The sequence below is a fragment of the Canis lupus genome, unplaced genomic scaffold (assembly GCF_011100685.1).
Source record: "Canis lupus familiaris isolate Mischka breed German Shepherd unplaced genomic scaffold, alternate assembly UU_Cfam_GSD_1.0 chrUn_S1717H1911, whole genome shotgun sequence".
Lineage (NCBI taxonomy): Eukaryota > Metazoa > Chordata > Mammalia > Carnivora > Canidae > Canis > Canis lupus.
Window position 1 is genome coordinate 22,761 of NW_023330566.1, and position 22,503 is coordinate 45,263.

General features: G+C 38.0%; 1 long non-coding RNA gene across 1 annotated transcript; it reads right to left on the bottom strand.

The window, feature by feature from the left end:
• Positions 1 to 2,576: 2,576 nt before the first annotated feature.
• On the bottom strand, positions 2,577 to 18,131 carry LOC119878557. Its single transcript, XR_005386997.1, has 3 exons — positions 18,029 to 18,131; positions 7,343 to 7,408; positions 2,577 to 2,752 (listed from the first exon to the last, which is right to left on the bottom strand). It is a non-coding gene; the product is annotated as an uncharacterized LOC119878557 (long non-coding RNA).
• Positions 18,132 to 22,503: the final 4,372 nt, after the last annotated feature.

Sequence of the window (22,503 nt, forward strand, 5' to 3'; positions counted from 1 at the left end):
CAAATAAGAGATGCACATTCATATCAGTTTCCTTGAAGATACAAGACAGTCTCAGTAACAATGGCGAAGTATTTATAGTTGTCTGTCTTCAAATAATTTAATAGCATTGAGTCATAATCAGAACCTCTATGGGGTTGAGTAGCGCAGGTTAAAATGTTTCTATAACTTAATAAGTATTACCTTATTGTGTAGTGTGATTAAGAAATCATTTATACCTTTAATTTTTCAGTCTGTCTTTGCTTTCTTTCCCTCCTTCCTTTCCTTCCTCTTTCCTTCTCTTTATAAGCTTTTCTCTTAAAAACAGTGATTTTCTTTATTCCTTCCAGAAATACTAGATTATAGGCATATTACTCCCAAACAATAGCTAGAGCAAACCTCATCAATTTAAGAATGGGGAGTGCATCATGTAATGAGTTTATGCCTGTATCTCTGTTACCAAATGGATCTAAAGTGACATCTCAGGGCCTTGTTAATGAGATTGTTCTTATGTAAGGGAATCTGGTAATGGGATCATACCAAATCAGATTATTTAGAGATAATGTTAACACAAATTAAATTAATTAGTGTTCAATTTGTCCTTCACAAACAAAAAAATAAAATAAAACAGCTAACTAGTAATATAGAGTGATACTAGTGATGAAATAACATACTTTAGGATCTAAGCCTAGAATTTGCAAATTAGGAAGTTGATAGAACAAAAGTAGTTGTATATTTAAAAAAGTCATATGTAAGACAAATGCTTTCAAGCCCATCAACAACTGATTCTCCTGCTCATCCAAAGCTTTGTAGGTAGGTCATTCTTATTTCTGCAAATTACATGGTTATTCTATTTTCTAAAGTGTTATTCTATGTACAATTTGGTTTTCCTTCAAAACTACTAAAAAGTCACATCTAATATGTAGCATTATTAGCCTAAGTTTTAGATGCTTTTATAGAAGCCATCAATCCCTCTGTATAATTGCACTCTTAAAGATGTGATTCCACTTATTTATCACATTAGCTGTGCTACTGGTAATGAAAATGCATATCCCACAGAAATCATGTGACCTACTGGGAGAAATGTTTAAGTAGAAGCTCCTCAGGTAATTAATTACACTGTGTAGAAGTAAGTTGAGATATAACACTAAGAGAATGTATTGCTATGAATCATAGTTCTTTATGAAACTAACTATGTCTCATATGGACATACTGAAAATGTTTAAAATACAGATTTAATTGCTTCTGATTCTACATGTTAATTTGGCTTTCTTTTTAAAAACACAAAACTTTAATTGTCTTAAATTGATTCTAATGAGTCAAATGCAAGCAGAAACACAGTAATAAAGCAACTTAAATCATCCAGTTGAGTGACTGACAAGGTTGGAAATCATTGGCAAGTCCAAAAAGCATTCAGTTATATATATATTCAACCTATGCCATTGCAAATAATCATATTCAAGTATTCATTCAGCATGTGATCAGTAAAGACCTCCTATGTATCATCAGCACGTTAAAAAATGGATGCATAATGAGGAATGAGACATGGTCCTTAACTTTATCAAAATCTGTAACCCATGCCAGATACATAATATGAAATTGGATTAGGTTCTACAAGTATAGGATGTTTTGAGAGAATGAATAGAATTCACTTAACTCTGATTATGCCTCTCCGAGGTAACATTTACTCTAACATGTAAAATATAAGCGCTGATTACCCTAGCATGCCACCTAGCAGGGTGGGGGGACTGTGGAGAATTTCAGGTATAGGCATGAGCAAGGAGTGTGATGTGAAGCTGTATTTGACAGAATCAATCACATGTAATGGAAAACATGTTTTTACTAGGGATAAACTGTAAGGACATAGTAATACAAAAAATGACAATAATATTTGCAATGTATATCCCATATCTGAACAATTTAGATTACTGCATTAAAGATTGCCTGCAGAATACATTTATGGGATATGCTTCTGGCTAGGACACTTCAGAAATCTTGAAGACAACATTTTGAATGGATCATAGTAGCAACTTTATCTTTGCTTTTTCCTTACAGAAGGAGAATTAGAGCACAACTCAAGTCAATTATGATAAATAGATTTACTCTGAAAAGTCTCTACTTTCTGATATATTTCTAAATTACATGGAAAAGTTTAATGTTATCCTGCTAATCATCTTATGTTTTTCAAGAAAAAAATATTTTTATCAGGTTAAAATTCATAACAAAACCTGGGGCACCTAGGTGGCCGTGTGGGTTAAGTGTCTGCCTGCCTTCCGCTTAGGCCACTATCCCAGAGTCCTGGGATGGAATCCCATATTAGGCTCCCTGATCAACACGGAGTCTGCTTCTCCATCTACCCCTCCCCACTGCTTGTGCTCCCTCTCCTCTCCTCTCTCTCTCTCTCTCACTCATACTGTCTCTCAAGTAAATAAAATCTTTTAAAAAATTAGCAAAGCCTATTTTAAAAATTTTATTATTAAGTATTAGACAAATTAGAAAATTAAATGTATATTTTGGGGTTTTTTTGTTTTTTTTAAATTATTTATTTATTTATTTATGATAGTCACAGAGAGAGAGAGAGACAGAGACAGAGACAGAGACACAGGCAGAGGGAGAAGCAGGCTCCATGCACCGATGTGGGATTTGATCCCGGGTCTCCAGGATCGCACGCTGGGCCAAAGGTAGGCGCTAAACCGCTGCACCACCCAGGGATCCCTGAAATGTATATTTGAATTCCAATTCAAAGATGGTAAAACAAACTTCATTTGAATTTTTCCTGAAAAAAAAACACATAACTTCTGAATGTGCAATATTACTAAACCAAATAATAATGTTGGAAAGGACTCTGAAATGTATAGATCCAAATGATCTGTTCCAGCTTCATTAAGTACTGAGTTCAGTTTTTGTATCCCAAACTATTGTTGAAGCATGAAGTTCACTATGTTATTTGCAGAGATTAACTGGCCATGAAATCATCAAAATTTAATCAGCATTTACATTCATAATATTAATAGGGATAAATTCAAAGCAAGTTACCTGAAAAACTACTGAACAAAAAAGCTGACAGAGGCAGATAGGTATTTTACGTATAAACATTATTATTTTCCAGTTTTTCTTATAAAGTAGCACTTTGATTTTGTAAGACCAACAAACTAATATCTAACACGTACATTTGCCATGACATGTGTGAAAGACAATACTGATTAGAAATGTTAGGTGAATCTGATGCAAGAAGGAAGCTCGTGGGATACTCTCCAACGGCACTATACCTGGGAGTGGTCAGCAACTGACTAAAGATATAAAAGACCAATTATTGAGCAAATAAATCCAGAAAAGCCTTTTTCATTGTACTTGACAAATGCACAGAAATTGTTAATACAGAATACTTCCAATACAGGCATTTGTGTCCATTATCTTAATGGTGATACGAAGCAAGAATTGTGTTGTCGTTTTTTTTTTTTTCTGTTTTTTGGGGGGGGTTGGAGGATCTACTACCAACAAATACAGCTAGCTCTGTGTTTGTGTTATATCAACGAAGAGATGTGAAATGGACTTCACACTTCAGGTTTTGAGTAGAAATATGTTTTAAAGGCAGAAGCTTGCACTAAATTAATATTGGTGCATCAAAATATAAATCAAATACTAGTTTCCTTAGTAAGATTGACTTGGCCAAAAAAATCAGTAAGTTGCACAAACTAAATATATTTGATCACATGTATTAAAATTGTGAATATACAAATCGATGTATTAAAATCAATATTTGCTCAATTAATAATATAAGAACTGACTGTAAACAAGTGTTAATTCATGCTGAAGTAAAATGTTTTTCAATGGCAAGAGTACAGTTGCAAATTTGGAACTGAAGAATCAACTCTCAATGTTCCTGTCAGATAAGAAACCAGTTTGGTTCCAACTCTTCAATGATGAGAATTGGATAGTCAATCTTTCTTTGGTATTTTTAATGATTTTAATCCTTTCACACAAGGAAGGAATGCAACATGGCAGATAAGATCCAAGGGCACAAAATAAAGTTGGAAGTTTGGAAGAAAAACATTTGTAGGGAATGTTATGACATGTTCCATAATTTAACAATTATGAGTAAAACAGGTCATGATGCTAATATGTACTTAGTTGAAAGTTATCAGCAATTGTCCCCCATGTCTGTTGATGATTGCAGCCCTTCTGAGAGCTGTGAGGTGGTATCTCATTGTAGTTTTGATTTGTATTTTCCTGATGGTATGTCTTTTCATATGTCAATGTCTTCGGCCCTTTTTTTAAAATGGATTGCTTTTGAGATGTTGAGTTTTAGAAGTTCTTTACATATTTTGGATACTAACTCTTTATCTGATATGTCATTTGCAAATATCTTTTCTCATTTGTAGGTTGCCTTTGAATTTTACTTGTTTCCATCACTGTTCAAAAGCTTTTTATTTTGATGTAGTCCCAATAGTTTTTGTGTTTGTTTGCCTTGTCTCAGGAGACATATCTAGAAAAAAGTTGCTATTATAGTCGACGTTAAATAAGTTACCCCTGGGTTATTTTCTAGGATTTGTATACTTTCAGGTCTCACATTTTGGTCTTTCATACATTTTGAATTTAAGTAGCAGCATTACTTACAATAGCCAAGATACAGAAGCAGTCTAAGGTGTCTATCAATTGATGAATGGATAAAGAAGATGTAGTGTATATGTATATACACAACGGAATATTATTCAGTCATAAGAGAATGAAATCTTGCCACTTGCAGCAATATGTATGGAGCCAAAGAATATAACACTAAGCAAAATAAGTTACAAAAAGACAACTACCATATGATTTCACTAATATGTGGAATTTAAGAAACAAAACACATGAGCAGATGGGAAAAGAGAGAGAGAGGGAGAGAGTGAGAGAGAGATACAAATCAAGAAACAGACTCTTAATCAAACAAATTAATTGGTGGTTACCAGAGGGGAGGAGGCTGGATGCTATGGATTAAATAGGTGATGGGGGTTAAGGAGTGTACTTGTCATGGTGAGCACAGGGTAATGAATGAAAGTATTGAATCACTGTAATGTATACCTTAAACTAATGTTAACTACGTATGTTAACAGGAATTAAAATAAAAACTTTTTAAATAGGAACTTATAAAAATATAAAAGAGGGAAGTTATCACCAATCCCTTATTATTTTAATACAATGCTTTGTATTTTTTTTTACATTTTTATTTATTTATGATAGTCACAGAGAGAGAGAGAGAGAGAGGCAGAGACACAGGCAGAGGGAGAAGCAGGCTCCATGTACCGGGAGCCTGATGTGGGATTCGATCCCGGATCTCCAGGATCGCGCCCTGGGCCAAAGGCAGGCGCCAAACCGCTGCGCCACCCAGGGATCCCTGCTTTGTATTTTTCATTAATTAGATCAATCAATGATAGATCCACGGATTTGAATCTATTTTTAAACATTTTTTCATCAAAAAACTTGCTTAAACTGAAAAGATTTATACTATAAATTTTTAGGGGAGTATACTTCAAAAACCAAGTATAACTCTACATTTGGATAAAAATTATAAATTAGTATGCTGAACTTGCTTTATAATCTCCTCTCCTACTTTTATCAACATGCACCTCTGTCTCGCTTCTTTGACATATATTTTTCAAACTATATAAGAGGTTAAATATGTATTACCTCCTGCAAGTAGTGAGGTTATAATCCACTCTAGATTTGGTAGTAAGTACATAACAAGCACTTTCACCACAATAAAAACTGTAAATATTGATAGACCTCTTTAAAGTGGACCTAAAAATATTCTATACAGGGAACTGCTATTTCATTCATAAATTTCTGACTAGGTGTGATGTGTAAGGACACAGTGTTATTAGAGCAAAACTGATTCTTGTAGCTCATCTCCAGTCTGTTCATTTTTAAGGATCAACAAGTATATGTTTTGTGAATATTTTCTTTTTTTAATGCTATGTTTATTTTGATCTATTGGATATACTTTTATCCTTACCAAACCTAATAATGAAAATTGACATGTTCCATGTTTTGTTTTCATTTTTCCGGAATTTCAGTTTCTTGTTGGATTCTTCAGAAGTATTAGTTTATGACAGATGAGAGGGTAATGATGCTTTAGACATGATTTTAGAAGCACTGATATAGTTTATATTCCTACACCGTGTTCTTCCTGTAGTCTATCACTTCGAGCACACTTTTAAGGTTCTCATTTGTACTTTCCTTTCTCAGACCTAAAGTTCTTCAATTGCAAGAAATTATCTACAGCTATTTCTGGATCATAATAGATGCCTCAAACACAGTATAAAATCAATGACTAAATAGTTACATAAATAATTATTACAAGTATAACTGTAACAACACACTCATTCATACAATATACACTCTTCAAGGCTACAATATCGCTAAATTTAAAGTAGGTAATTCTAAATGTATTTTGATATGTGACAGTATTAAACAGAATTGTCAGGGCAGTCTTGGAGCATAGTAATTTATATGCAAGTGCAAAATTATTCTCCAAAATACAAATGGTATTTATCTTGCTATCTTTTGGCTGCTGTGACTTTGGGTGACTATTATTTTCTTCTTCGAGCTCTGCTATATTTCTTATCATTCTATAATGTATAGCTGATATCTTAGCAATAATGATACTGGGTTCAAATACAGCTTCAATGTAATATGACCACCATATCCACTTAAACATGACCTTTTGTTATGTTGCACATATTTTATGTAACACAATATTATTAGATATAGTAGGAAAATACAAATGTAGCTTCCTCAAGCATCATGTGCTAGTACCCAAGTTAAATAAAATACAGAACAATTATCATACTTTCTGATCCATTGCTTATCAAGAAATATTTACCTTTATATTACCTATTATTAGGAATTTACTGATTACCTATTATTAGGAATGTAATTACATGTAAAATATATGTAATATATGTGTGTATATATACATATGAGTGTGTATATATATATATATATATATATATATATATGATTAGTAAAGCAGATGTAAATTCTTGCCCATGCAGGCCTTATATCCTAGGTTGAAAACTGAGACATGCACAATAACTTTTTCTAGAATGTTCGAAAAGGACATAGTGTCAGCAAGTTGACCTATAACACTTTTGGATGATCATTTTGTTGGATGAGTTCTTTTTACCATTTTGATTATTTTGGTCTCGTCTAAAACACAAGGATAGCACACTATCACTTGATATACAAAAATATGCTTGAAGTATATTTTTTTCTGCACAAATACAGTGTGGTTCCTCTACCTTGTAGTCAAAATTCTCCATAGAAGAGTTCTCAGAATAGAAAACATTGCATTGAGGTTACTTAGCATCTCATCTGTCATACTTACGTAGACTTAAAAGAGGGGAAAGAAATCATACACAATGTCCTCAGAAGACAGCAGTCCACCTTTCAGCTATTTGAGAAATAGAATTATTATAAACTTAATAAAGTATTCTGCAGTTATATATTCCAACTAGCTTAAATTATTCATTTCATATCCTAGTACTTCCCCCCACATATGCCACTTTATGGTTTTAAGCTAGTTGATTTATAAAAATGTCATCAACATAGTGCAAATTAATGATTCCAGCGATACACATTTGCGATACCTTAGGTATGTGACAGGCAATTAAAAAAAGTTGTATTGATTTGTCTAAAATGTTAAATGACATAATAGCCATACAGTAAAGTATTGAATAATTTAAGTAAATCAATGTTTTCTGAATTTTGTAGGAGTACAAACTGTCTTGGGTGCTAAAGTAAATCAGTATAATAAAATAAATATGAAGCAGTTTATAATGACGAATGTATGGGTTGATAATAACCAGAGGTAGAATCTGATTTAGCCATTGTAACAAACAACTTCCAGGCATCTTTTGTGCACTATTCCCATCAGAAAACATGGTATTATATAGTCAATTGATTTTAGCACTTAAATAGCTTTTCATTTGCAAGACACCTAGCCTCAGTATAAGCTAAACATTTCCCAGAGTGTCATTAGTTATGGCTTGATTTAGAATGATAATACATATTTACTACCATTACAGCGATTTTGTGTGTTTTATGTGGTCTGTAAATAATGTTACATTTTATGAGGAAATGAGAAATGTTCATTTGTTGTTCTCCTATATTTGCAAGATTTAGGATTTAGCATTTTTGTACTTTCACGGATCTCTTTTTACCCTCATTTCCAATGGTAAATCCAATGAAAAATATTTATTTTCATGTAGCTAGGTCTGTATGCATTTTTTAGTTTCCCATTTTATTTAGAAAATAGAAGCATAGTATTATATGCGTATGTAGGGACATGTTTCTCCTACATAGTGTGTCTTTGTGGTTTACTACAATTTGAAGACTAATGAAATCTTTGGACCCTTTCCATAGGAAAAAAAAAGAAAATATGAATGTAGACATAAACACAATGCTATATATAATTTAAGAGAATTCAGATTTATCCCGAATTCTTTTCACATTCATACACAAAGAGTAACAATTAAAACATGGAAAACAGCCATAATTGCAGTGCTGGAAACTTTAAATACTTCAAAGTTGTAGCTAGACTTAAAATGATGAATATAGATAATTGCTATAAATACTTTGCCCGTAATTTGTATTATCCCTTCACTATTAATTCAGAAAAAAGAAAATTCCCCAGGAAAGGGCAACGATGTGAGAACATCACTGAGAAAAGATAGGTGGAACTAAAAGGAGTCATTCCTGAAATAGGAGATCCAGAGTGGACAAAGGACTAACACCCAAATTACAGAAAAGGAAATACACACACACATCTCATTGAGACCTGCTAGAAAATCATGGTGGATTAGGTATGGGTCATGTTGCCAAACGGAAATTGGATGGATTATTTTATACTGACCTTGGTAAAATGATTTGGACTCTGATACAACCTTCTTCTGCAAACTGGGGATATTAATATGATTTATTTCGTGCATCTGATGGTTAATTCCATACAAAGTATTTAGTTAAATTCCTGGCATACATTTGGTAGGAAGATTGTGACTAAACTCAGAATGTGCTTTCATTTCTATACCAATTCTGTTTGTTATACGAGTTGTTCTGAACTCAAATGTGGGACATCTTGGAGATAGGGAAAAGCCTTAGAATGTTTGGAATGTTTGGAGGGACAACCAGGCTAATCAGATTTTTTATCCCTCACTTATCATACTAAACAGTAGGCAACAGAAACATCTACCCTAAGGGAAGGAGGGAATAATGAGGACCCTTTGGCCAGAAAGCAGAAAAGAACCCTGTGCAAGAGACACAGATTAATCAAAAGGTTCCATGCTCAAAGGTCCAGTCATAGATAGGCATACCATCTGGAAGTATATATCACCACACATGCAGCACCAGACCTGGAGGCAGGGTATAGTAAGCTATATGTAGTACTCTCAAAACAACCTAATGGGAATCTCAGATTCAAAAAAAATATTTATATTGGAATATAAAACCAAGAATCAGCAAAATGTTCAGAAAAGATAATCTCGTAAACCTAAGAGATCAAATTCAATAAACAGGTAATAATTTTTCTATAACGAAAGTTAATGTATAAAGCAGCAGATAAAAATATTAAAATAAATATATAAAAAAACAAGACTGATATGAGAAGGCCCTGCATCCATAAGGTAACATACTAGAGATTTTTCAAATCAAGTATTTTATTTTAGGAAAAAGAAAAAAGAAAAGCTCAATATTGAACTGAATAGGAGAATGAGAGGAGAATGAAAAGAGACACTTAATGAGCAGGCAAATAAAATGGGACCATGTTCCCAGGGAAAGGGCAATGCAAAGGGAGATAAAATCATGAATGAAGAGTTAATAAGTATAGAAATCAAATTATAACTTCTCGAAGGAATGAGCAGAAGGCAGGGTAAGAAAGGTGAAAAGAGGAAAGTGTCACTCATTTTTAAAAACATACAGAGAAAAGTTAAAATGCTGACTAAAAAATACCAATAGTATAACTATGACATTTTTAAGGAAAAAATGTAAATAAAAGCATAAAATATTAGTGTAAATTAAATCCTCAACCCTATCCATGAACTCGAGACTCATAAAACCAGCTTCTCATTTAACAGCTCCATTTGCATGTCTGATAGATATCTCAAATACAGCTTGTTGAAAACAGAACTCCTGACTTTATCTCCATATAGACAAAATCTCTCCATCAGCCCTCTACATCTCAGTAAATGGAAACTCAATGGTCGGCGGCTAGAACAAGGATCTTAAATGATCTCTGACTCTTCTCTGTCCTTCAAGTGTATATCCATTCCAACAAAAAATCTAATTCGGACCTCATTCCAAAATATAGGCAATATCCTACCAATTCTCAACACCTCTATCACTTGTGCCTTTTTTCTAAGCTACCATTTTTGCTTACCTGGATATTTATTTTACACAAATCTCATATTAGCCATTCTAAATCTAAATCTGCCCAAAACCTTCTAAAGACTCTTCATTTCACTCTAAATTAAACTCAAGTCTTTTAGAGCTTGCTGGTTTCTACATGGTTTGGCCTTTAGCCACATTTCTGACCTCATCTCAATTATCTTCATCCTACCTGGCCTTTTTGTGTTTTTGACCATGCCAAGTGCCATTTACTTTTTTCATAGCTTCCGAATTTGGTTTTCGGTCTGCCCCAAATTTACTTTGCTCATCTCTTGGCTTCACTTGACAGGGATCATGAGTAAGTTCCAGACATCAATGGATGTCCTTCCCTTCTAAAATCCATAGCCTTGCCACTGTCATCTGTCTCAAATATGATGGAATTGATTTCATTATGCCCTCTCATCCTGTGTAAATAGGTGATCACAGGAAGCCTAAACCTTCATTTTACTAGGCATCTTATGCATTCCAATCTACAAATTGATTAAATCTTCCTTATTCTCATCACTTTTAAGCCTTCCCCAATTCCTGAACTCTTTCTATCATGCCTTTTGAAATGACCAATCATCTGCAAAATCCACTTTGTCTTCATATTTTCTCTGAACACCCTTACTCCTTTTGTTCCAATAAACCTGCACTCTGCCTGAGAGGTCAGTGCTTTTACATAGTCTTTATACATAGAAACTGTTCTCTATGCCACTGAAAAGATGTTGAACCGTTGGGTCTGGATATAAAAAAGGTGTGTTTCCTGTTCTTCATCCCATCCTTAAAACTATTATCTCCTGCATTTCCCTAAAACTATCTGCATTTAAAATTCTTGTTAGGGCAGCCCGGGTGGCCCAGCGGTTCAGCGCCTGCCTTCAGCCCAGGGCATGATCCAAGAGACCCAGGATCGAGTCCCACGTCGGGCCTCCTGCATGAAGCCTGCTTCTCCTTCTGCCTGTGTCTCTGCCTCTCTCTCTCTCTCTCTCTGTGTGTGTGTGTGTCTCTCATGACTAAATAAATTTTTAAAAATCTTAAAAAATAAAATAAAATTCTTGTTATTACTTTATATTTCCAATTATGAAAATTATTGATGCAGTTTCCCAATACCTACATTATTAATCCTTATTTTTGGATGACTTCAGTTCCCAATTCACTGTCATCCTGTTTACTGGTTACCTGTCTTTTTGGGATTTCAGTATGTGTATAGATGATCCTTCCAACACCTTCACTTCTGACACCTTGAGTCCTCTCCCTTGATGTTCCTATTCTTCACCCTACAAAAGCAACTCACCACAATCTTGTCCTTAGAGATTTCTGCATATCTTTCATCTCAATTTCAGGCATTTCCTTCTCTGATCCTTGCCAACTAGCATTTGAGGTCACTTCTTTCAAGATCTAGGCTCCAGGGACATCTGGGTGGCTCAGCAGTTGAGCATCTGCCTTTGGCTCAGGGCATAATCCCAGGGTCCGGGATCAAGTCCCACATCCGGATCCCTGAAAGGAGTCCGCTTCTCCCTCTGCCTATGTCTCTGCCTTTCTCTGTGTGTATCTCACGAATAAATAAATAAAATCTTAAAAAAAAAAAAGGATCTAGGCTCCAAGAATCTCTCTACACCATAGGGGCTACAAATGTTACTGCATTTCCACTGCCTCTTACCTATTGGGTGTCCTCTTGTCTTTAGCCATCTTAAATACCATGGTCAATCAATATAATGTTTCTTTTACCAATTCCTTGTCTCTCCCCTCTTTTTTTTTAATTTAAACTCACTTGGAAAAAGCACCACTTCTGAGTTAACCCAATTGTCTACATTTATTTCTGCATTCTTGCAACTAATCAGCCTTACTTATGTGATGGCACAAACCTTAGGAACTTTTAGGCTGTCCAACAATCACACAACTCCAGGTCCTTCATCTTCCACTCTCCTAGATGGCTCCTTTACTGTCTTTGCTCTCCTCAAAAATTCTAGCTCTCCTTCCTCCCTTTTCCCTAATTTCAGGAGATGTCCTGATTTACCCTTTGCTGGTTTAATTTCAACATTAAAAAAATGTTCTACAGAATCCCACTACCACACATACCCACTCTCAGGATCTGCACCTTATGTTCTCTCTTTCCAACTGTTACTTGAATCAATTGTCAAAGTACTATACTAACTGAATCTGTTTATTTTCTAGACAGAATCTCCTCTGTCCATTTAAGTTTTATGCTCTAGCAATTTTTTATTCTTCCTTCCTTACTCTATATTTTGTGCAATTTTATTCTCAGGAATATTACACACACACACAGTTCCTTTCTACATACTAAGAAACAAAACAAAATGAAATGGATAATACAAACTAGCTTGATGCCATTTCTCTCAGGTCCCACACAAGTTATTTTCTCCCCTTTAAAAATATCATCTTTAAGTAGGCTCCACACTGGGAGTCAAACATAGGGCTTGAACTCACAACCCTGAGATCAAGACCTGAGCTGAAATCAAGAGTTGGATGCCTAACTGATTGAGCCACCCAAGTTCCCCACAAAATATCTTATTTCTCTTAAATTCACTCAGATTTAGCTCTTCGAGTCACCAAAATATGGTTTCAAGGGCAGGGGGAGCCAATATTAGGGATATTTTTACAACATATCCTTCAAAGAATAATTTATGAACTGGAAAGGATACAAGTAGATTCAAAGTTTAAAGGAGTAATAGAGACAAGGAAGAAGTTTTAGCATTGGAATAATCTACCTCTCTCATCATACTTGTCCAGGCCTATTGTGAAGCACATTACTAGGCTTATGTCAAATATCACAAAAAAAGAATAATATTTGAGTTTTTATACATTTATTTACTGTACATTGTTCTTTAGGGGTTTTGAAGAAAAAAATGTGGGTATATTATCAATATCAGCTAAGAAGTCAGGTGAAATCCTCATTTAATTAAATCATGCCCAGGTAGACAGATTGATGAATATGTGTGAATTTATACAGAGATAAACAAAAAATAGTTCTAAAGATTGATCAATAAAGTTTCATATGAGGTCAAAAGATTAAAAATGTATGACAAATAGCATTTTAAGTATAAATATGTAACTTCATTCACAATGCACACAAATGCTCCTCTCCACTGCTCCACTGTTCAGTTGCTTTGTGGTTTCCAACAGCCCAAGCAGTCTCCCAAAGTGCAGCTATTTATTAACATAAAGCCATCAATCAGAAAGTTCTACTATCACTTGAGAATGAAAAACATAGGTCCAAACCACATTTATTTACATATAAAATACATCTTGCTTTTCATGCTGTCACAGTCATGGGAGAGATTGTGATATATTGAGTCGATCGTTTTAACTTAGTTCTATTGTTCAAAATACTCAGAATGTAACACTATCTAACTTTGGAATCTGCAGTGTGGTGAATAATATCATATTAAATACGTCAATGACAACAAGAAATTAAAAGTAAAAATAAGTGAATTTATAACTTACACTTTTACTTATTATAGATAAAAAGAAAACTGTATTATTAAAATACTTTTGTCTTCCCAAATAGTTTGGGAGTTGGAAATAGTCCTGGTAAATATTCTCATTTGTAAAGCTCTAGTCTTTATTCACATCTCTGTATGTTTTTTGTTGTTTTAAATGGAAGTGGATTGGGAACACATTTTAAATTTAATTTTCCTCTTAAAATCACAGCAAAACTATAAATCCCAACAAAGTTAGAAAATATGTAAAAAAAAAGTAACATTTTTACTAACATTGGTTATAGGATTATAGATACATTGACAAAGGCCAGGAAGACTGACACAATTATCTATGGGAACTAATTAGACAACTGTCTGATAAATCTTTTAATTGAAAGGCACATTGAGTTCCCAGACATAAACACATAGACATGAGTTTTCAAAGTTCTGATGAAAAATGCATAATTCTAAAAGATCTACATTTTGAAAAATACACAAAAAAATTGGACAACCATCAAACTTGTTACTGACAATACAACTTGGTACAATAAGATCTCAGTGATAACTGTTAAATGTTAAACAACTGGCCAGGTTGCAGTTTCCTATCATCTGAGAGATCCTGAAGGACAAACCACAAACACCAATACACAGATGAGAGTGTTCAGGTTTAATCTCTATGTCCAGATAGGCTCTCCATCTGGGTTCATTTGCAAGAAGAAATTGATGAAAAGTAAAAACACTAGAAACCTCCTTTTTCTTCTTTTTTTTGGCTAAAAAATGTATTGTCAGGTTGTAAAAAGATTTTATTTATTTGAGATAGAGATTGAGAGAGAGAAAGAGCAAGAGCCAGGGAGCAGAGGGAGAGGGAGAAGCAGGCTCCCCACCGGGCAGGGAGCCTGACTCTCAGGGCTCCATCCCAGAACCAGGAGATCATGACCTCAGCCAAAGGCAGATGCTTAAACAACTGGGCCACCCAGGTGCTCCTAAAAATGTTTTGTTGCAGAGACTACATGTCTGCAGAAGCCTGTGAGTGTTCTATCCCAAAACTGCATCAGGAAAACTTTAGCTGCAAATGCTCTGTAGATCTCATAAAGGGTACAGAAGACAACAGAAAAGGAAGGACCACTTAGCACAACAAATTTCAACTGTGAAGGACATAGGGATTTGTCCTAGAAAGCAGTACAGGGCTGACATATGGATTTACCAGGGGATTTACCTCTCTGCCTTTGCCTAAAGGCTTCATAATTCTGACCAAGCGAAATAGGATAATAGCTCTTGAGCAGTTGTTCAGTGTTTTATTTCTGTTTACCCTTTTTCAAATTGTATGTTGTATTGCGATTGCCTATGTTAACCAAACCACTGCATATTTGGCATGGGGAGGGGAGTGTGTACAGATAAGCTGCCTTTGTTTTTTTGTTTGTTTGTTTGTTTTTAAGATCAGTTTATATATGGTCAGACCACTTGGTACTATAATTGACCCTGAAAGAGAAGACCACACATTAGCTAGAAATCCTGGGATGGGTGACAGAATGGAAAGAACTTTGTGAATTTTGCGTGTGAAAAGAAAGATATGCAAGTATTCTTATCTTTTCAAGAGCAAGAACTGTGGCAGAGACAGTGAGCTGCCCTCTAATAACCTCCTCTCGCAATATAAGAGTATTTTGTTGAGCAATGGTCATCCAGCTAAAGCAAACTTTTCCAATCTCTCTTGCGGCTAAGTATGGCTCTATGCCTAAGTTCAGACCATTGCACTATAAACATAAGAGTTGTCAGGGTTCTTTCCCTAACAGAAAGAAATCCTCCCTCTACATCCCAGCCTTCCTCATCGCTTCACTCCTCATGCATAAATCACAATATCATAGAGGAAACTGGAGTAGACATATTGGACTATGAGAATGAAGCCATGTGTTGAGATAATGGAGCAATGAAACAGAAGACTGACAGTTATGGAGTTGCTTTACCTTATATTTATTGGAGAAACAAACTACCTTTTTTTTTTTTTAAAGTAACAATTATTTGGAGTCATTTCTGACTCAGCCAACTCCAGTATCCAAACTAACCTAAGAAAGTATTCTAGGAAAATTAAAACAAGATTCAAATGAAAGGAAGACAAAGGAGGCCCCATGAAGACTGTCTTTTTAGCACAATTAATCTAATTACATGTATATACTTGAGAAGTAAGAAGATAAAGATGGCTCTTTGATCAAGATAATGTAGTTCCCAATCAAAAAATTAGGTTATAGGGATCCCTGGGTGGCGCAGCGGTTTAGCGCCTGTCTTTGGCCCAGGGCACGATCCTGGAGACCCGGGATCGAATCCCACATCAGGCTCCCGGTGCATGGAGCCTGCTTCTCCCTCTGCCTGTGTCTCTGCCTCTCTCTCTCTCTCTCTGTGACTATCATAAATAAATAAAAATTAAAAAAAAATTAGGTTATAGAAATTGCAATATTTTCATATGACTTTTCTATATCCACAAGATATTAACTCCAAGAAAATCACAATACTGTACCAGTAGTTATGGTATGATTACAAAGCAATCTAACATATGATAATTGTTTTAAGTAGTTGATAAAGTATAAGAAAGAGAATGAATTGAACCTGAGAGCTTGAACATGCTCCTTCACGTGGTTTAAAGAAAAAGATACATGTTTTCTTACTTGAGACCATCGCTAACCTTAATTATGTCGTTAATAATATGTACATAGCCATGATACTGACTTGTAAATCTCTCCAGTTTGAATGCTGAATGCATTTTAATGAACCCTAACAACAGATTTTTAAGATATAAGTTAATATTATTCTGCTTAAAAATTAGAGACTGTAGGTACAGAGTGTTCAGGTATTTTTTTTCAAGACCTAACTGCCTCCAGAAGCTGGACCCCCACGTTTATTGCCTGTAAGAATGGACAACAGGATGTGTAAACTCAAATTGGTATATTATGTTTTAATTGCATTCTTTAGAACGATGGTACTAATAATCAAATCAAACAAAACCAGATATTTTAAGGTCTTTCTTTAAAAACCTTTTAAAACCTTAAAATATCTGGTGATTTCTAGAGAACAGGGGATTATGGAGGGAGCCTGTTAGAGCCTATATAATTTATTTTTGCACAATTTAATTTTTCTCTTTTACTGTGTAAATATATTATCTCTATTGAAACAAAGCAAGGGTGAAACTCTGTGAATACTTTTCCATGATGAAAGTTGTAAAAGTCTGTTGACACCATAATTTTTATAATTAGACCGTATTGTCAGTCATATTTATAATAACTCCTAAGCTTTCTGTTCTACCTTTCATATACAGGAAAAATACATAGATTAAATTATGATCTAATTTTATAATGATGCACGTTAAATGATAAGCAAATCATAATTTTAAAGGCATTATAAATTAAGAGGTGTAATATACTAAAACTACTGCTCACATATTAATGGAAAAAAGAACTTTTTTAAACAGAGAAAGGAACAAATTAATCAAAGACTGATCCCTGCTGTAAGTTGGTCTCTCAAAATAAGAAAAGAAAAGAAAAGAAAAGAAAAAAAAAAAGAAAAGAAAAGAAAAGAAAAGAAAGAAAAGAAAAAAGAAGTCTTCCACTAAGCGCCCTGAAAAACGACTAAGGCCAAGGTTCATAACAATGGCCAAGCATTGGTCATGTCAGGCGGGAGGCCGTCCCCTCCCCTCCTAGGGATGTGCACGGATGTAGCTGCTGGACTCGCCCCCCAGGCCTGGTCATGTCAGGCGGGGGTGGCCCTGCTGCAGCCCCGGGCCCCGCCTCGGCAGGTGCTGGCAGGTGTCAGGGTGCCCCGGCCCCAACAGGGGGAGGCTAGCAGAGCCTCCGGGCTGCGGGCTCCAGGACAGAAGAGCGGCCCAGGCTCCCCCGGGTCCCTGCTCGGCTTCCTGGTGCTGCCCCGGGGGAGGCGGAGAAGCCCCCCCGGCCCCCCCGCAGCCCGCCAGGCCCCGCCAGGCTCCTCCTGGGAGCACCCGCCGGCGCTCTCGGGCCTGCCCCGGGGCTGGCCTGTGGCTTCTCTGGGGACGCAGCCCTCAGCGGGCCGCCCTGCGCGGGGAGACCGAGGCGGCGGCCCGGGGCGCCGGGGGCCCGACAGCCCGCCCCGCCCCGCCCCGCCCGGGACCAGCCCAACGACCCAACGGCCGGCGTCCTGCGGGCGCGAGGGGCCCCTGGAGCAGACGGGGGGCGGGGGGCGCGGAGCCTTACCTGCCGCGGGAGGGGATGCGCCGCGGGGAAGACCCTCGGGAGCCCCGCAGGCAACCGCGGCCTCTCGGGGAGCCCCGCCCGCTGAGCCGGGCCCTCCTGGGGGTGCAGGGCCCGCCTGGGGCCTGACCCGGCTGCGCTCCGGCACCTGCGGGTCGGCGGCGAGGGCGCTGCCTGGAGCCCCCCCCCCCAGCCCGTGGACCCCCGCGGGCGCCTTCACACCTGCGCACTGCGGCGGGGGGGGGGTGCGCGGGGCCACAGGAAGCGGCCGAGCCCCGAGGTCCCTGCACCTGCACCTGCACCTGCGCCGCCTCCGCGTCTGAACCCTGGTTGGCAGCTGCCCTCGGGCCCCCGTGCGCCCCCTCCCGGGTGCACCTGCTGCGGGGGGGGGAGGAGAGCGGGGCGGAGGACCGGGGCGCCCCCGCGCAGCCACACGCAGGGACAGTGACTGCGGAAGGGCAGGTGTGAGGAGCTGCAGGGGAGCACCTGCAGGGGACGAGGGTGCACGTGGCCGGAGGGCTCCCAGGAGCATCTGCGCCTTCCTCGGGCTCGCCCGGGGCCCCCAGGACCAAACGGCTTCCATCACCCACTTCCGTCCCTCGCAGGGCTTGAAGGGGTTGGAGAAAGATTTTTTTCCCATGCTGTTTGTGTGCATAAAGTCCTTTTTCCCTTTTTTTTTTTTTTTCTTCCAGAACCTTTCACAGTTCGGCTTTGGCGAGTTCCACACCCCACCCCAGCCCACCCGGTGTCCGAGCCCGCCCCGCCGCCCCCAGCCCCGGAGCCCTCCCGCCCCGTGCACCCTCCTCCCCTGCAGGTGCTCGGACACGGGGTCGGGAGACTCGCCAAAGCCGAACTCTGGAAGGTTCTGGAAGAGAAAAAAATAGGGCTTTATGAGACAAACAGCATGGGAAAAGATCTTTCTCCAACCCCTTCAAGCCCTGTGAGGGACGGAAGGGGGTGATGGAAGCCCTCAGGTCCTGGGGGGCCCGGGGCGCGGGGAAGCAGCAGATCTCACCCACTCTCCGGGAAGACCGCTGAGCGGACCCAAGAAGACCACGAAGTGACCAGAGTCTGGGACGAGCTCGTTTCCAGGAGGTAGAAGACCTGCCGTGGAAGTCCCTGGCTGTCCCCGTCCTCCCTGCTGTCCCTTTATCGCGGCCACAACGGTTTATGTTCTTTGTTCCCTTTTATTATTTTTTAAAGATGTTCTTCATTTATTCATGGGAGACACAGAGAGAGAGAAAGAGAGGCAGAGACACAGCAGAGGGAGAAGCAGGCTCCATGCAGGGAGCCCGACGTGGGACTCGATCCCAGGTCTCTGGGGTCAGGCCCAGGGCTGAAGGCAGGTGCTAAACCGCTGAGCCACCCGGGGATCCCCTTTGTTGTCATTTAAAAAAGAAGTTTCCTCTAAGTTTAAGAAACAAAACAGAACACTGTGTGGCTTAAAACCCCACCGACAACTCTTTGGGGGGTCCCGAAAGAAGCAGGCACCTGGGCACCCATCACTCTTCTGTCCGTGAGATCCCCAGATACGGTCTACTCCAGTAGACCTGGTGTATCCAGTCGTTTACTCTGGAGTATGATGATATATTCACACACAGGAAAAAAAAATTCAAAGTAGGAAACATGATTTGTATACAAACATATTTGTGTACAAAAAGTGTACATCAGTCTATTTACAAAGCAGATTCCATCAAAGGGATAGATGGCTCAGCCCCCCCCCCCCGTATAAAAGATATTAGCCCAAAGGACTACAGAACCCAGAATGTATCACTCTGAAACCAGAAAGGACCCAGACATTAAAAGAAATGGAAGCGAAAAATGATACAGTGATTCACGATTTGTAACCTAAATTAGTCACCGAGGTCAACACAATTTATAAACATTGCATACTGGTGATAAATATGGTAATGATATCAATGATGTATTAGATGGAATAATTGTTTGCTAAGGACATCTCAACTCGTAGACTTGTGGCCGCTTTAAACCTTCACATACTTTTCTGAGATTTGCCTTCCTATGTTTTGATTTGAATTTCATTCCTTTTGTTAGAAATAGAAGGGTAGCATCTGCTTAATTCATCTAAATACAGTTCAGATAGCACTGGCCATCAGTAACGTGAATTTTTAAGGCGAAATAATTTATCATTCTTCCGTTCACTTTGTTTTTGTTCTGTATATATGACAATATGTCGATCAATATCATTACCCTTTCATGGAAATTTTAATAAAGTTTAGACAAATGAGCAGCTTCAAAAACATTTTAATCCCCCATTTATTCCCTTTAAGGCTGTGTCTAATTTTGTAACTGGCACTTGACAAGGCAATGAGTCTTCCTTCCAGCCTGCTGTTAAAATATTACTTTTGCATGAAATTCCCATTGGAATGATATGCCAAGAAATATGTTTCTAAATTCTTTTTTCTGTGATGGAAAAATTACATAGTTTCAAAATATTTAGCTACTCGGAAGATGAGAAATTAATTTTTAAAGAATCCACATGATATCGAAAAACCAGAATACCATCAATGTCTTGGTGCAAGATGCTCACAGATTTTTGTATCATTGTGGTTTTGCAGACTTCTCATGCAAAATCAGATTATAAACTGTGAGGGGTGTGTGAGTGTTTTTTTTTTTTTTTTAATTTTCGCTTCTTAGACATGCTCTTGGGAAAACAGAAAATGTTCTAATACATGACTGATTGGCATAATCATGCCTTGGACGCTTGTGGCAAAGGCACTGCTATGACAGGGAATGAAGCTATAGCCAGATGGAAATTTAAGGATCTCCAAATTATAACAGAAGTAATTTTAATAAGATGTATTTTAAATAACAAGAGCTAGTTTGGGAGTAGAAAAGCGATAGGCATTTTTTTTCTAAGGGGGCGAAGTAACCAGCTTTCCTGGGAAACAAAAGGACATTTGTTTATCCATTCCACCCCTGTTTGTTTATGGGCAATTTATGTATGATCTGTAGATTTTAGAGATCCCATCACTCCTGACTAATATAACTAGGAGGACTGCAAGTATAAAAGGACGAAAGTAGAACAATTAAAATAATGCTCTTCAGGCTGCTCTCTGGATTACCTAAATCATTCATATCTGAGGCCCCTTATTACAAATGCAGAATCTTGGCCTAAACACAGATCTATAGAATGTGAATATTTCTAGGTAGGAATCCATAAAATATTCATTCTTTATGATTCTTGTGTATTATACCCGTGTACAGGGCTTGATGAAGAGTGTTGCCCCTCCCTATCTGAGGGGTGCATTTTAGTTTCATACAATAGTTACTGAGCGAATGATTTTACATAATATAATATTAATGTAATCTCTCCATGTGGCAGGAATGACTGCAAGATACAGTTCTATGTGAAGAAAAATAAATGTTGCTGGTCAAAGGAAGAGTTAGAGCATATCAGAGTTTATTTGGTGCCAGCACTGCCCTTTTAACGTTACCTGTATTGACTAAACTCTCAAAACTACTAGAAAAGACTCCTCGTTTTTCAGATGAGGAAACTGAGGCAGGGAGAGAATAAAAAAAAAACTTGCTCACAGTCATAAAAAAGCAGGTGGCAGAGGCAGGCTTTAAACTGAGATGGTCTGTCTGCAGACTAATCCTGAGCACCACACTATGTTATAAAAAAGTATGAAAAAAAAAAAAAGGATGGCACTTACCTTAAGGGTCTCAGACTGTGGTTTATGAGCTTTGTTGTGTCACAAAGCCCCTGAGACTCTAACACAGGCTTGGACACCCTCCCCAGAGAAGCGCGGAGACGCAAAGGTACGCACAATTTTGCCTGCAATTTTAAGTGGCTCAGACCCTTTAGAGCCCATCCAGAGATCAAGTTCATAGATCTCAGCTTAGAAATGTGTGCCCTTGGGAGCAAACTACCTGTTTTGGTACCGGCCTTATAACACATACAATCTGTCTTATTTCTTCCTTTCTAAATTTCAGATTTGGGGCTATATTTACCAACCATTCCAAACTGATACACCGACATATATCAGGGAAATTACAGATTTCCCAAAATACTCTCTCCACAGAGTGGAAGGAACCAATTTGAAGTAAACAGGAGACAAAGGGATTTGGTTTTTTTCAAAGTCAGAAAACCACAGGTAGACCTATTCCTCCTCCTCACCTCTCTCTAAATTCTGTTGTTTCATTCTCTTGCATCTCCATCACTGTCTCAATTGCATTGCCCCTGTCTTCGCTCAGCTCTTCATTTTGTCCAGTCTGGAGACCTGCCCTCTATCAGCTCTCTTTTTTATTGGCAACAAACCTCCCACTCATGTTCCACTCACTGGCTGCTGAGCTTTATAAATAATCAAAGCACACTCCCTGCTTGTTTTTGGAAAGTTCTCCTTGGCAGTGCAGGACAGTAGGCCCTGTGGTGGCCACCACAGCCAAGAGTGCCTGGGGCCAAATTCCAGGATTGCTGTTTTGTAACCGTGTGACCTTGGACAGTTCCCTAACTCTCT